This window comes from Dipodomys ordii, unplaced genomic scaffold, assembly GCF_000151885.1.
Source record: "Dipodomys ordii isolate 6190 unplaced genomic scaffold, Dord_2.0 Scaffold20, whole genome shotgun sequence".
NCBI lineage: Eukaryota > Metazoa > Chordata > Mammalia > Rodentia > Heteromyidae > Dipodomys > Dipodomys ordii.
The window spans coordinates 20,255,254-20,266,420 of NW_012267236.1; positions in this window are offsets into that span (position 1 = coordinate 20,255,254).

The following is an 11,167-nucleotide window of genomic DNA, read 5'->3' on the forward strand; positions in this document are numbered from 1 at the left end:
GGGGCGGGGCTCGCGGGGTGGCGCCAGGGGGCCTCGGGAGGCGCCTCAGACGCGGCCGCTTTCAGCGCCACCAAGACAGGCCAAGGAGGTCCCCTTTGACTTAGAAGAAGCAGGCGCCTGTCCAGTGTTGGACGCCTCGCCTGCCTTAGCTTTCCCCGTTAGGTCATATGTCTGATTCTTTCTCCACACTGTTTTCTATTCCAGACAAGACATTCTATAAAGATACCTTGGGAGCTAGGCAGGCATGCAGCACCCCTGGTAAGGGTCAGCCTGGTCACTGGCAGGGCTGGGGGGGGGGGGCCCAGCACCACCCTCGGCCCAAGAGGTGGAGAGGAGCTGGGAGGGCTTGGGGGGGGGGGTGGAAGAGTTAATGGGATCTGATCGATGTTTTCATCCTTCTTCTTGTTCAAGGATCTTGGCACAACCTTGACCTGTGACCTTTCTGACAGCCACCCTCAATCTGGACCCCAAGTGCAGCCCTGTTGACCATTTTGTTACTTGCAGTTAGTTTCTCCCTCTTGGTCCACTCTTATCAGAGGGGGCCCCTGGCCCCTGTTAGCTTACACTGTACAGTAGGGGGCAGGTAATGCCCAAAGGTTTAAAAAAGACTGACATCAGATTGTCATCACACCGTTCAAACTGAGACCCTGTATGGCAAGAAGCCCCAAGGCATACAAAGATACAGAGCTTTCTGGAGGAACAAGACTGCCAAGTGCCAAGGTCCTGAGGCAGGCTGCTGGAGTGGTTGCAGGATCTCATAGGCCAAAACAGGGGGTAAGGGTATTATTGCTCATGTCATTCCTAGAAGTGTTTGAAGCCTGAGCACTGGATATGGAAAATGGACGACAGGAGTGGACAGGAGCAGAGCAGACAGGAGACACTGAGGGACAGGAGGGAGAGAAAACAGATGGGGGTCAGACTGTGAGGAGTACGTTTGCTCCAAGGGAAGTGGAAAGTCAGGATAATATTAGAAGCAGACATCAGGAAGATTGTTGTTTAAAGCCAGCCCCTGCAAAAGGTTCTCAGACCTCATGTCAACTCCAAAGGCTAGGTGTAGTGGTACATGCCTGTTATCCCAGGCATGTGGAAAGCAAAAATAAGTGAGCTAAGGTCTAGGCTGGATCAGGGAAAAGACCCTATTTCAAAAGTAACCCAGGCACCAGTGGCTCACACCTGTAATCGTAGCTACTCAAGAGGCTGAGATCAGAGGATCACAGTTCCAAGCTAGAAGTTCTCCTGGATATGAAAGTCCCTGAGATCTTATCTCCAATTAACCATCAGAAAACCAGAAGTGGCTAGCCTAAAAAAAACTCAAGCCTTGCCAGCCTTGAGCCTGAGTTCAAGCCCCATGATGGACAAAAAAGAAAAACAGTAAAACAGACTAGAGATGCGGGTCAAACAGTAAAGCACCTGCTTAGCAAGCACAAGCCTGGAGATCAAACTCCAATACACACAAAAACATCTGGCCCTGAAGATTCAATGGAGGAGGTCAGGTCTGGCTGGCTCCAGTAGCAGCTTGGAGCAGCTTGCCTGGCGAGGTTTTCCAGGTTGATGAGACCCTTGGGCTATGGCCAGGGTGGACAGGCTCCAGAAGGGTCTAGAGCAATTTCTGAGCAGACAGAAGGACTGTATCTGCTGCCACAAATGAAGGAAGCTTCAAGGCCCACAAAAGCAGCCCCCAGTCCCCCCCCTCCCACACGTGAGCTCTCTAGGAAGCAGGTCCTACTTCCTTCAAGGGAAGCCTTTTAAAAACAACTATCTTCCATGTGTCAAGATGGAGCCGAGAGGCTTAGAAACGTAAGCTGGACAGGTGAAGCCTGGGGCTGGAGCAGGCTGGCAGGCCCCCAAGCAGACTTTGGTTAGCCAACAGCTGGATTCAGAGCCAGTTAGAGACAGCTTTGCTGGAATCTCCAGGCATTTCCAGGAAGGCCAGGCACGCCAGATGACGTCTTTACAAATGCACCACAAGAAGAAAACGTGTGTGGGGTCATCTTGTACACCCGGGTTGTAAAGTGAATTGGATCCTGACCTTGTGCCTCCTGGAGACCCCCTGGCAGGGCCCTGAGCTGTGTTATCAGCAACCTGGCCAGTGACAGCGCTGTGACTCACCTCAGGGCTGAGGTGATCCCCTGGGCCAATCCCAGACCTGGATGTGTTCAATTCCCCTCTTGGAAGAGGGAAATAACCCCAGGGCTGAGTAAACTTGCTTCGGGACTAGAGGAAGGAGGAACTCAACCTGCACCAAACAACCAAGCATCCTGGATTCTAGACACTCAGTTTCACAATCTGGGAAGTGGAGAGCCAAGGCGTAAAACAGGTCTTGGGTGCCAGACCAGCTGACTTTCAAAGTCTAAACCGGAGCTCATTGAGGAATGGGCCTTGCTGAAAGAGTCTGGTCATTGTGAACAAAGTATGCCCCTCAGGCTGCTGCATCCCTCTGAAGAAGGGCCCAGAGATGATGCTGGTAGCTCACACCTGTAATCCTAGCTCAGAAAACTGAGATCTGAGGATCAAGGTTGGAAGCCAGCCCAGGCAGAAAAGTCTGCAAGACTCTTATCTCCAATAAACCACCAAAAAAAAAAAAAAAAAAACTGGAAGTGAAACTGTGGCTCATGTGGTAAAGCAGCAGCCCTAAGCAAAAAAATAAAAAATAAAATAAAAAGCTAAGGGACAGCACTCAGGCCCTGAGTTCAAGCCCCAGGACTAACATTAGAGAGCACTAGCATCTACACATCTGTATGTTATCTATCATTTCCATGGAAGACAAGATCTCTGTCTTATTAAGAATTGCTCCACCATGCACGTGGACAGGGGAAATGCTCCATTGTTTCTCAGGATTCCAGGAAGGAAGTGCTTGCTATATAGATAAGGGTGACAGGCCACCTCTTCTAACTGGAAACCCAGCCTTCTTGCCTTCAGCAGGAGACAACTGTGGTTATGGTCCAAGAATTGGAGAATGGTCACAGTTGAAGGACTAGCCCCCACCCTGATTTCCCAGGTGCACAGAGATGTCAGGCAAGCCACCAAAGATAGTCGCAGACTGCCTGACGCAGGCAGAGCAATCCACCTGGGCCTGCCCGTAAACATCCCATTGTGGGCCCAACCGAAAAGCCCCTACCTCCCTAGACCCAATGGCGTTTTCATTGACCTCTGCCTCCTTGTTCAGACCTCATAAACACCCAACTCCTGTCCCAAGCCCGGGGAAGGCTGTGCCCCTTCGCTGCTCTGTCCAGGCTGTTTCCTTCCTTTCTCCTCCATTTCCCTAACAACAGGTATCATTGATAATGATGGTTGTCCCAAGAATGCTAGAATTTTCCAAATCAACCACTGCACAACTATAGCACTCCTCTCTCTGCCTACCCCCCTCAAGATGCTAGGGCTAAGGTGGGTGAGGACTGTGTTTGGGGGGAGGGGCTCCCTCAAGTCCCATAAGAAACAAAACATCCCCCCCACACACACCTCCCCTCTGAGTCCCTGGTTCAACAAGTAGCATTCATGGACACGTCTCTTCAGTGCTAAGAAACAGCTAGCCAGCTAGGACGCCAACAAGAGTTTAGAAAGGAAGAAACTTTAAAAGTTAAAACAGCTGGGCACCAGTGTTTCATGCCTATAATCCTAACCACTCAGGAGGCTGAGATCTGAGGATCAAGGTTCAAAGCCATCCCAGGTAAGGGAGTCAGGAGACTCTCATCTCCAGTTAACCACCAACAAGCTGGAAGTGGAGTTGTGGCTCAGGTGGTAGAGCACTAACCTCAAGTGGTAGAGCAGAAAATGCTAACAGAGAGGGCACAGGCCCTAAAGTCAAGCCCCATTACAGGCACAAAAAAGAAAAAAAATTTAAAGGCAGCTGGGTATCAGTGGCTCACACCTATAACCCTAGCTTCACAGAAGGCTGAGACCTGGAAGAGTTCAAAGCCAGCCAGTGCAAAAAAGTCCTCCAGATTGAAAGGCATGGCTCAAGTGGCAGAGCACTAACCTCATGAACAAGAAAACAGAAAAAACTTGAGGCTCTAAACCTATGCCCTGGTCCCCATGGCACCAGTTAGTCCAACAGATACTCAGAGAGGTGACCATGATAAAAAAAAAAAAAAAAAAAAGGGTAGCAGTCACAATCAGATTCCATTTTACCGTAAGCCAGATGCTACACACACTACCAACCTGCAAGGTCAATATTGTTGAACAACTCATGTTGTGGATTAAAACCAAACAAAAGTACAGAGAGGTGACTGAAAACACACAGCTGGTTAGCAGAAACAGCTCATACAGCACACGTGTGTACCAGCATACACAACACACACACACACACACACACACACACACGCTTTATAGGGGTGGGTGCCCCTCTGACCCTCTGAGTGACCTCTCTAGGGGGCGTTCTCAGCTGGAAATCTGTCTTCTCAGTGGAGCCCAGCAGTTTGGTTTTCTGTTCAAGGGAGTCTTGTATAATTCTCTGGCCTGTGAGCAGCGATCTCCCGGTGACATTTGTCACTCTGTGTCCTGAAGACTTCCTTGCCCAGCCACGAGATTCCCCATCCAGCCCGTGGTGCCATTCCCAGTCTCCACATCCCATCAAGACATCTCTCATCTGGCTCTTTCTGTGTATACTCTCTTGGTTCTGTTTCTCAGAAGATCGATCCTTGGCTTGGGGTGGATGGGAGGGACTGGGGGGGGGGGAGATGGGAGGGTTGCCCCTGGCTTGGAGGGGCGGGGGCTTGCTGAGGAATAAAAGTGGTTTCCGGTAAGAAGACACAGCATCCTGGTAGCAGATAGTGAGGCTCCCTAGCCAGGTCACTGTCAGGTTCAGCTGATCTACTTTGGTATGGCCTAGATAACAATGGTAAGACTAGCTCGGAGGAAACAAGGAGACAATAGAGACTCATCTAATTTGCCAACAATGTAGATCTCTTACCACGAACAATTCCTACTTACAGCCATTTACAGTAATGACTGCTTGTTGTCTGGGCCTCATTCAATGATGGGGAGAAAGGCGAGGCTGCAAGCCAGGAGCTGGTGGCGCACACCTATAACCCTGCTTACTCAGGAGGCTAAGATCTCCAGGAGCCATCAGCAGTCTGGAGGTTCCTCAAAAAAGTAAACATAGACCTTCCCTACAACCCAGCCATACCACGCCTGGGCATCTACCCTGAACTTCACAAGCTCAGGTGCCAGAAAGTCATGAATCTAAGCATTCATGCCCAGGAGGATACTCCTACGGGAGGGACACAAAGGCGCACTGTCTCTGTGCCTCTGATCATATAAAATACATATCAAAATAAACTGCAGGAAATGGAAACCAAAGGGTTTTTTTCTTTTTCCTTTCTTTTTTTTTGTCTTGTTAGTTTTTCTGTCTTTGGGGGACCAGGGGAGCACAAAAGTGGAGGGACATAGGGTAAATAAAAGCAGTGGCAGTACGCAGTTGAAAATTGACTATACAACTTGTGGGTGGAGACAGGAAGGGAAAACTGGAGAGAACAAATGGAGGGGCGACATAGTCCAAAACGAAATGTACTCATTGCCTGACTTACGAAACGGTAACCCCTCTGTACAGCACCTTTAAAATAACAATAAAAATTAAGAAATAATCCAGGGTTTGGAGTGAGCTCTGGCACAAAAAGACCTGAGACTCTTATCTCCAATTAATCACCAAAAAGTCAGAAGTGGCAGTGTGGCTCAAGTAGTAGGGCACCTGTCTTGAGCGGAAAAAAGCTAACAGCATCCAGGCCCTGAGTTCAAGCCCCAATATAGCCCAAAACAAAAAGATAACATTGCAAGAAGTTCATGGGAAGCTCAGAAAGCTGTCTGGGTACCAGTGAACTAGCTACACAGGTCCTTAAAAGACACTGGCTGTGTAGAAAAGATAACAGTGACTTCCTAGATTTTAATTTTTAATTTTTTATATACTTACTAGTACTCTTTATTATTATAAAAATGATGTACAGAGAAATTACAGTTTCTTTCTTTCTTCCTTCTTTTGGTCGTGGGGCTTGAACTCTGGGCGTGAACACTGTCCCTGCTCTCTGCAGCTCAAGGCATGTGCTCTACCACTTGAGCCACTGCGCCACTTCCAGAAATTATAGTTTCATAAGTCAGGTAATGAATACATTTCTTTTTGTTGGTGGTGGTGGTAGTTTGTGGGGCTTGAACTCAGGACTGGGTGCTGTCCTTGAGCTTTTTCACTCAAGGCTAACACTCTGCCACGTGGAGCTGTCGCTCCACTTCTGGTTTTCTGATGGTTAATTTGGAGATATGAGTCTCATGGGCTTTCCTGCCTAGGCTGGCTTCAAACCTTGATCCTTGGATCCTCTTCTTAGTAGCTAGGATCACAGGCATGAGCCACCTATGTCCAGCATGAATATAGTTCTTTCTGGACAATGTCAATGTTTTCTTTTCTCTCTCCTAGTTTTTCCTTCCCATCCACACCTGCAGAGTTCCTGGATTTTAGCACATATTCCTTTGTACTTAGGAAAGCTACATTTTTCTTTATCCCAAAGTATTCATTAATATCATAGATTAGTGAAACAACATGGACCCAAAAGAGTTTCACAGATGCTAAAAGATTATTACCCTGCCCTGAAATTGTGAGAACACTATATTTTGCTTCCTGCCTTCCTCTCTATCCTTCCTTTCCTGCTATCTTGTAAAAGAAGCCAGCAGGTAAGGCACAAATGTGTGCCTCAAATAGAAATTAAAAAAAAAAAAACAAACTTAGGCCAGGCACTAGTGCTCACACATGTAATCCTAGTTACTCAGGAGGTTGAGAGCTGAGGACTCTGGCTGAAGACAGCCCAAGCAGGAACGTCCATGAGACTATTTGCAATTAACCATCAAAAAGCTGGAAGTGGAGCTCAAGTGGTAAAGTACTAGCCCTGGAGGACGGGGGGCAGGGGGGGGAGGCACTTCAGGGACAGTGCCAGGCATTGAGTTTAAGCCTCTAGACCAACATCCATACCCTCCCCATCCCGCCCCACACAACTGTGTACAACTACTTAAAGATAAATCAGTAAATAAATACAGTACAATGAATAGGGATAGATGTCATTTTAAAATATCAGACAAAGCCAAGCACCAGGGGCTGACATCCAGTTGGTAATTCTGAACTACTGTCAGGAAAGTATAGGAAGAACTAGGCAAATCAAATAGTGAGTAATAGCAAAGTTTCTTTCTGGAGAGAAATTACAGGTAAGGAAAAAGAGAAGGTTAGACTGTACCTGAGTCTGAACTGGAGTTAGATATAAACTCGTGCTCCACTGCTTCAATAATGGCAGATGCTGGACAATGGGTGGGAAGCAGCGCTGTGTACACGTGTGGTTACTGCAAGCCCACGCGTTTCCTGGCTCTGGCCACTGAGAGGAACCAGAAACACTGGCAACACCCAGACCATGTGCACCAAGCTGCCAGCTCATGGTTTCTAAATATGACTTTCCAATGAAAGGAGGCGAGGTCCATTGGAGAACTGATTTCATGGCTACAACAGGTGGCGTCAGAAAGCAAAAAGGTGCAAAAAAATAGAAGGAGGAAGGGACAAATGAACAAATAAAGGAATGAAGAAGGAAAAAATGGAAAAAAGAAAAGGAAAAGAACGTTCAAAGAACACAGCCTTGCTAGGCTTCCTAATGGCCAAAGCTGGAAGCTGTTCTACAAAATAAATAGCAATGCCATTAAACTACAATCTCAGTAATGTGAAAACCCATGAATCTATACTTACATTTAAAAATAGCTAGAAGACAGGTGCCAGTGGCTCATGCCTGTAATCCTAGCTACTCAGGAGGCTAAGATCTGAGGATCACAGTTCAAAGGCCAGCCAGGGCAGGAAAATCCTTGAGACTCTTACCTCCAATTAACCACCAAAAACCTGGAAGTAGAGCTGTGGATCAAGTGGTAGAGCACTAACCTTGAGCACAAAGGGAAGGCCCTGAGTTCAAGCCCCAGGACCAGCATCAAAATAATAACAATAATAATAACTGTCTAGAGAAATGAACCATGAAGACACAGCTCTTCCTTAAAGAGGAATTCCAATCAAGGTGGCAAGAATGGAGGAAAGAAAATGCCCAATAGAAAGCAATCCTTAAGAGGGCAAAATTAATCAGAGAACCAGGGCATCTACACAGTTTAAAAACACATCTTGGAGGGCAGGGGGAAGATGGGAAGGGGAAACAAAGGAGGAGGCAACAATGCTTGATAAGAAATGTACTCATTATCTTGCCCATGTAATCATAACCCCTCTGTACAGTATTTTCACAATTAAAAAAAAAATCTTCCAGCCAGGCACTGGTGGCTCATGCCTGTCATCCTAGCTGCTCAGGAGGCTGAGATCTGAGGATCAGGGTTCAAGGCCAGCAGGGCAGAAAAGTCCGTGAGACTCTTATCTCCAATAAACCACCAGAAAACCAGAAGTGGCGCTGTGGCTCAAGCAGTAGAGCACTAGCCTTGAGCTGAAGAGCACAGCGCCCAGGCCCAGAGTTCAAGCCCCACGACAGACCAAAAAAAAAAAAAAATCTTCCAAATGTTTAGTAATCACAAAGGGAAATTGGAGGGGGTTTCCTGGAAGACAGCTCCAGTTAAGCACATGATCCGGGTGAACATTCTAGACTGGCAGGCAAAATCACGACCTGGGCACCAGCCTCTTGGCTCTCCTCCCAGTGTCAACCTCCATCTAATTATGATAAGAGCACCCAAAACCCCCCAAAAGAGCTACACCTTCTAGTAGCCACTATTCAAAAGCGTCAAGATCAGAAAAGGAAAGAACCAGACTGTCACACACTAGAGGACACCGGAGGCTATGGATCCTGGCATGGATCCCAGCAGAGGGAGAATACATTAGTCAGAAAAGTGATGAAATCAGAATAACTTCTGTAGCTTAAAAGAAACCACCACAGTCAAACTGCTTCAACCTTGACACATTTGCTTAAGAGCCCCCTGGACATGCTGGTGGAGGAGCTGGGGTGGAAGAAAGGGGCCCTGAGGGACTCAGAATATAGCCAATGGGGCCGGTCCAGACTGGAGAGGAGGGATGCCCCAGGACCAATAGAAATGAGCACGAGTGAGTGGGGCGGGGCTGGAGACAGCCCTAGGGATTCGTGGTGCCGGCTGTGGACAGCACTGCAGGTCTGTTGAATCCCCTGCAGGCCAGGATGCAGTTGACCTCTGTGGCACCTGTGAGAGCAAGGGCCACTTCTCCCCTAAATGCTTTTTTGGATTTAAAGCAGATTCTTCCTTTCTTTCCACATCCAGCCATAAAAGCAGGGCAAGGAGGGAAAAAGCTAGTGCCGGTGGGTGTGTGACCCTGCCAGGCCCCCCAGCTAGGATGTCACATCATCACGGGTCACGTGGTGGGACTGACAGCAGCCCTGTGCCCACCCGGAAATCAGAGCCAGCAGAAAGTCCATTTAGAATCCCAGAGGAACCCCAGAATATAAACCCGGCTGCTGGGGACCAGAGTGGCGTTCAGGCTTGTCACCAGCGGCTTACAGGTGAATCCGCTCTGTGGAATTTGAAAAGGGAAAGAGAAGAAAGCCAGGGAAAGGGGCTGAGCCACACTGGGGTGAAGCCCACAATGGGGAGGAAACAGGAGGAAGAAGTAACCCCAGCCAGACTTCACCTGCTTCAAAGCTGCGGGCTGCTCTTCTGGGGTCCTGGTTTGGGAATCCAAGCACCTTTCCCTACTGTAGCCTGCCGTCCTTCTAACAGGAATGGTTCCCAGGAGATTCCTGCTAGGCTCCAACTTGGAGAACTCCCTGAAAATACACTGGGTGTTACGGGGCTGGTCCCACATCCGAGCAGCCGCTCCGCTGCCTACCCCACGTTAACTGATTGGACGATCGGATCCATCAGAATCTTATGACTAGGGACCATACTTTATCATTCTTCAAAGAATCCCTTGAGCAGGTGCCAGTGACTGCCGGAGGTGAAGGCACCGTCACATTACAGGGCTCCGGTTCTCCTACGTGCCGGTCACTGGGTGGCCTCTTGCAGAAGCAGCCAGTGTGAGGAAGCCTTGGCATTTGGCCCTGGAGGGCTATGGCGGCCTGGGTCTCCTCCACCCTCCCCGAAGCCGTGCACCTGAGCTGCCAGAAGAAAGTCCGTCTCTCACATTTGAAGGGCAAACGGTGAGGACCCCATTCGGCTCCCATTGATTTCGCAGGAAGGTCCCTGATGGTGGTTCGCTCTGGTCTCTGGCTATCCTCTTCCTTCCAGTTCTCTGGGTCTTAGCAAGCTAGGCCACCCCTCTGTAGCTATGACCAGGTCTGGCATGACTGGCTGTCCCAGCCTTGCCCCCCAGCCTCCCCTCCCCTCCCATCGCCCCCCTTCTCCCCTTCCCTACTCCAGTGCCTGTTGCACAGGCTCCACAAGAAGCTCCTGGAGGGGGTGGCAGGATTGTGATGTCCTCACTGCCTTGTGACATCAACACCTGCTGCCGCTCAGAGGAAGATAAGAGGTGGACGGAGGGCTGGGCGAGGGCTAAAGGGACCAGCTGTGGGCTGGCCAGCGCCGAAGGTGGAGAGAGAGAGCTGGGAGCGTGGTAGGACCGAATCCTCCATGAGCTCAGAAGCTGCTGGAATTGCAAGCAGGTGGGAAGGACTCTTCCTCCAAAAGGTATACCCCAAAATGTGGAGAGAGGAAATAACTCTCCGTTCTCGGTAAGGCATGGAAATGTGGTGATGTCTACTGAGTCTCATGTTGAGATCCCTCTGGTGGATGTCACGAATAACAAAGGTACCAGTTCCCAGCGATGGGCGCTCCATAGGAAATCTTAGAAACGACTGAAGCAACTGGCTGCGGGTGGCTCAGGCCTGTAATCCTAGCTACTTGGGAGGCTGGGAATGGGAGGATCGGGATTCAAGGCCAGCAAAGGCAAAAAAGTTCACAAGACTCCCATCTCAATCCATAATGGGGCATGAGGGTCTATGCCTGTCATCCTGTGTCTCATGGAATATGGAGCTCAGGACTGTAGTTCCAGACCAGTCGGGCAGACAAGTCCATGAAATTATATCTCAAGAGGCTGGATGGGGTGGCACCTGCCTGTTACCCCAGCCACATTGGGAAGCCTAAAAATAATGGATTGACATCTGGTTTTGTGCCCAGGCAGGAAGTGAAACCCTATCTCAAAAATCACCAATACAGCCTGGCTCCAATGGCTCACACCTGTAATCCTAGCTACACAGGAGGC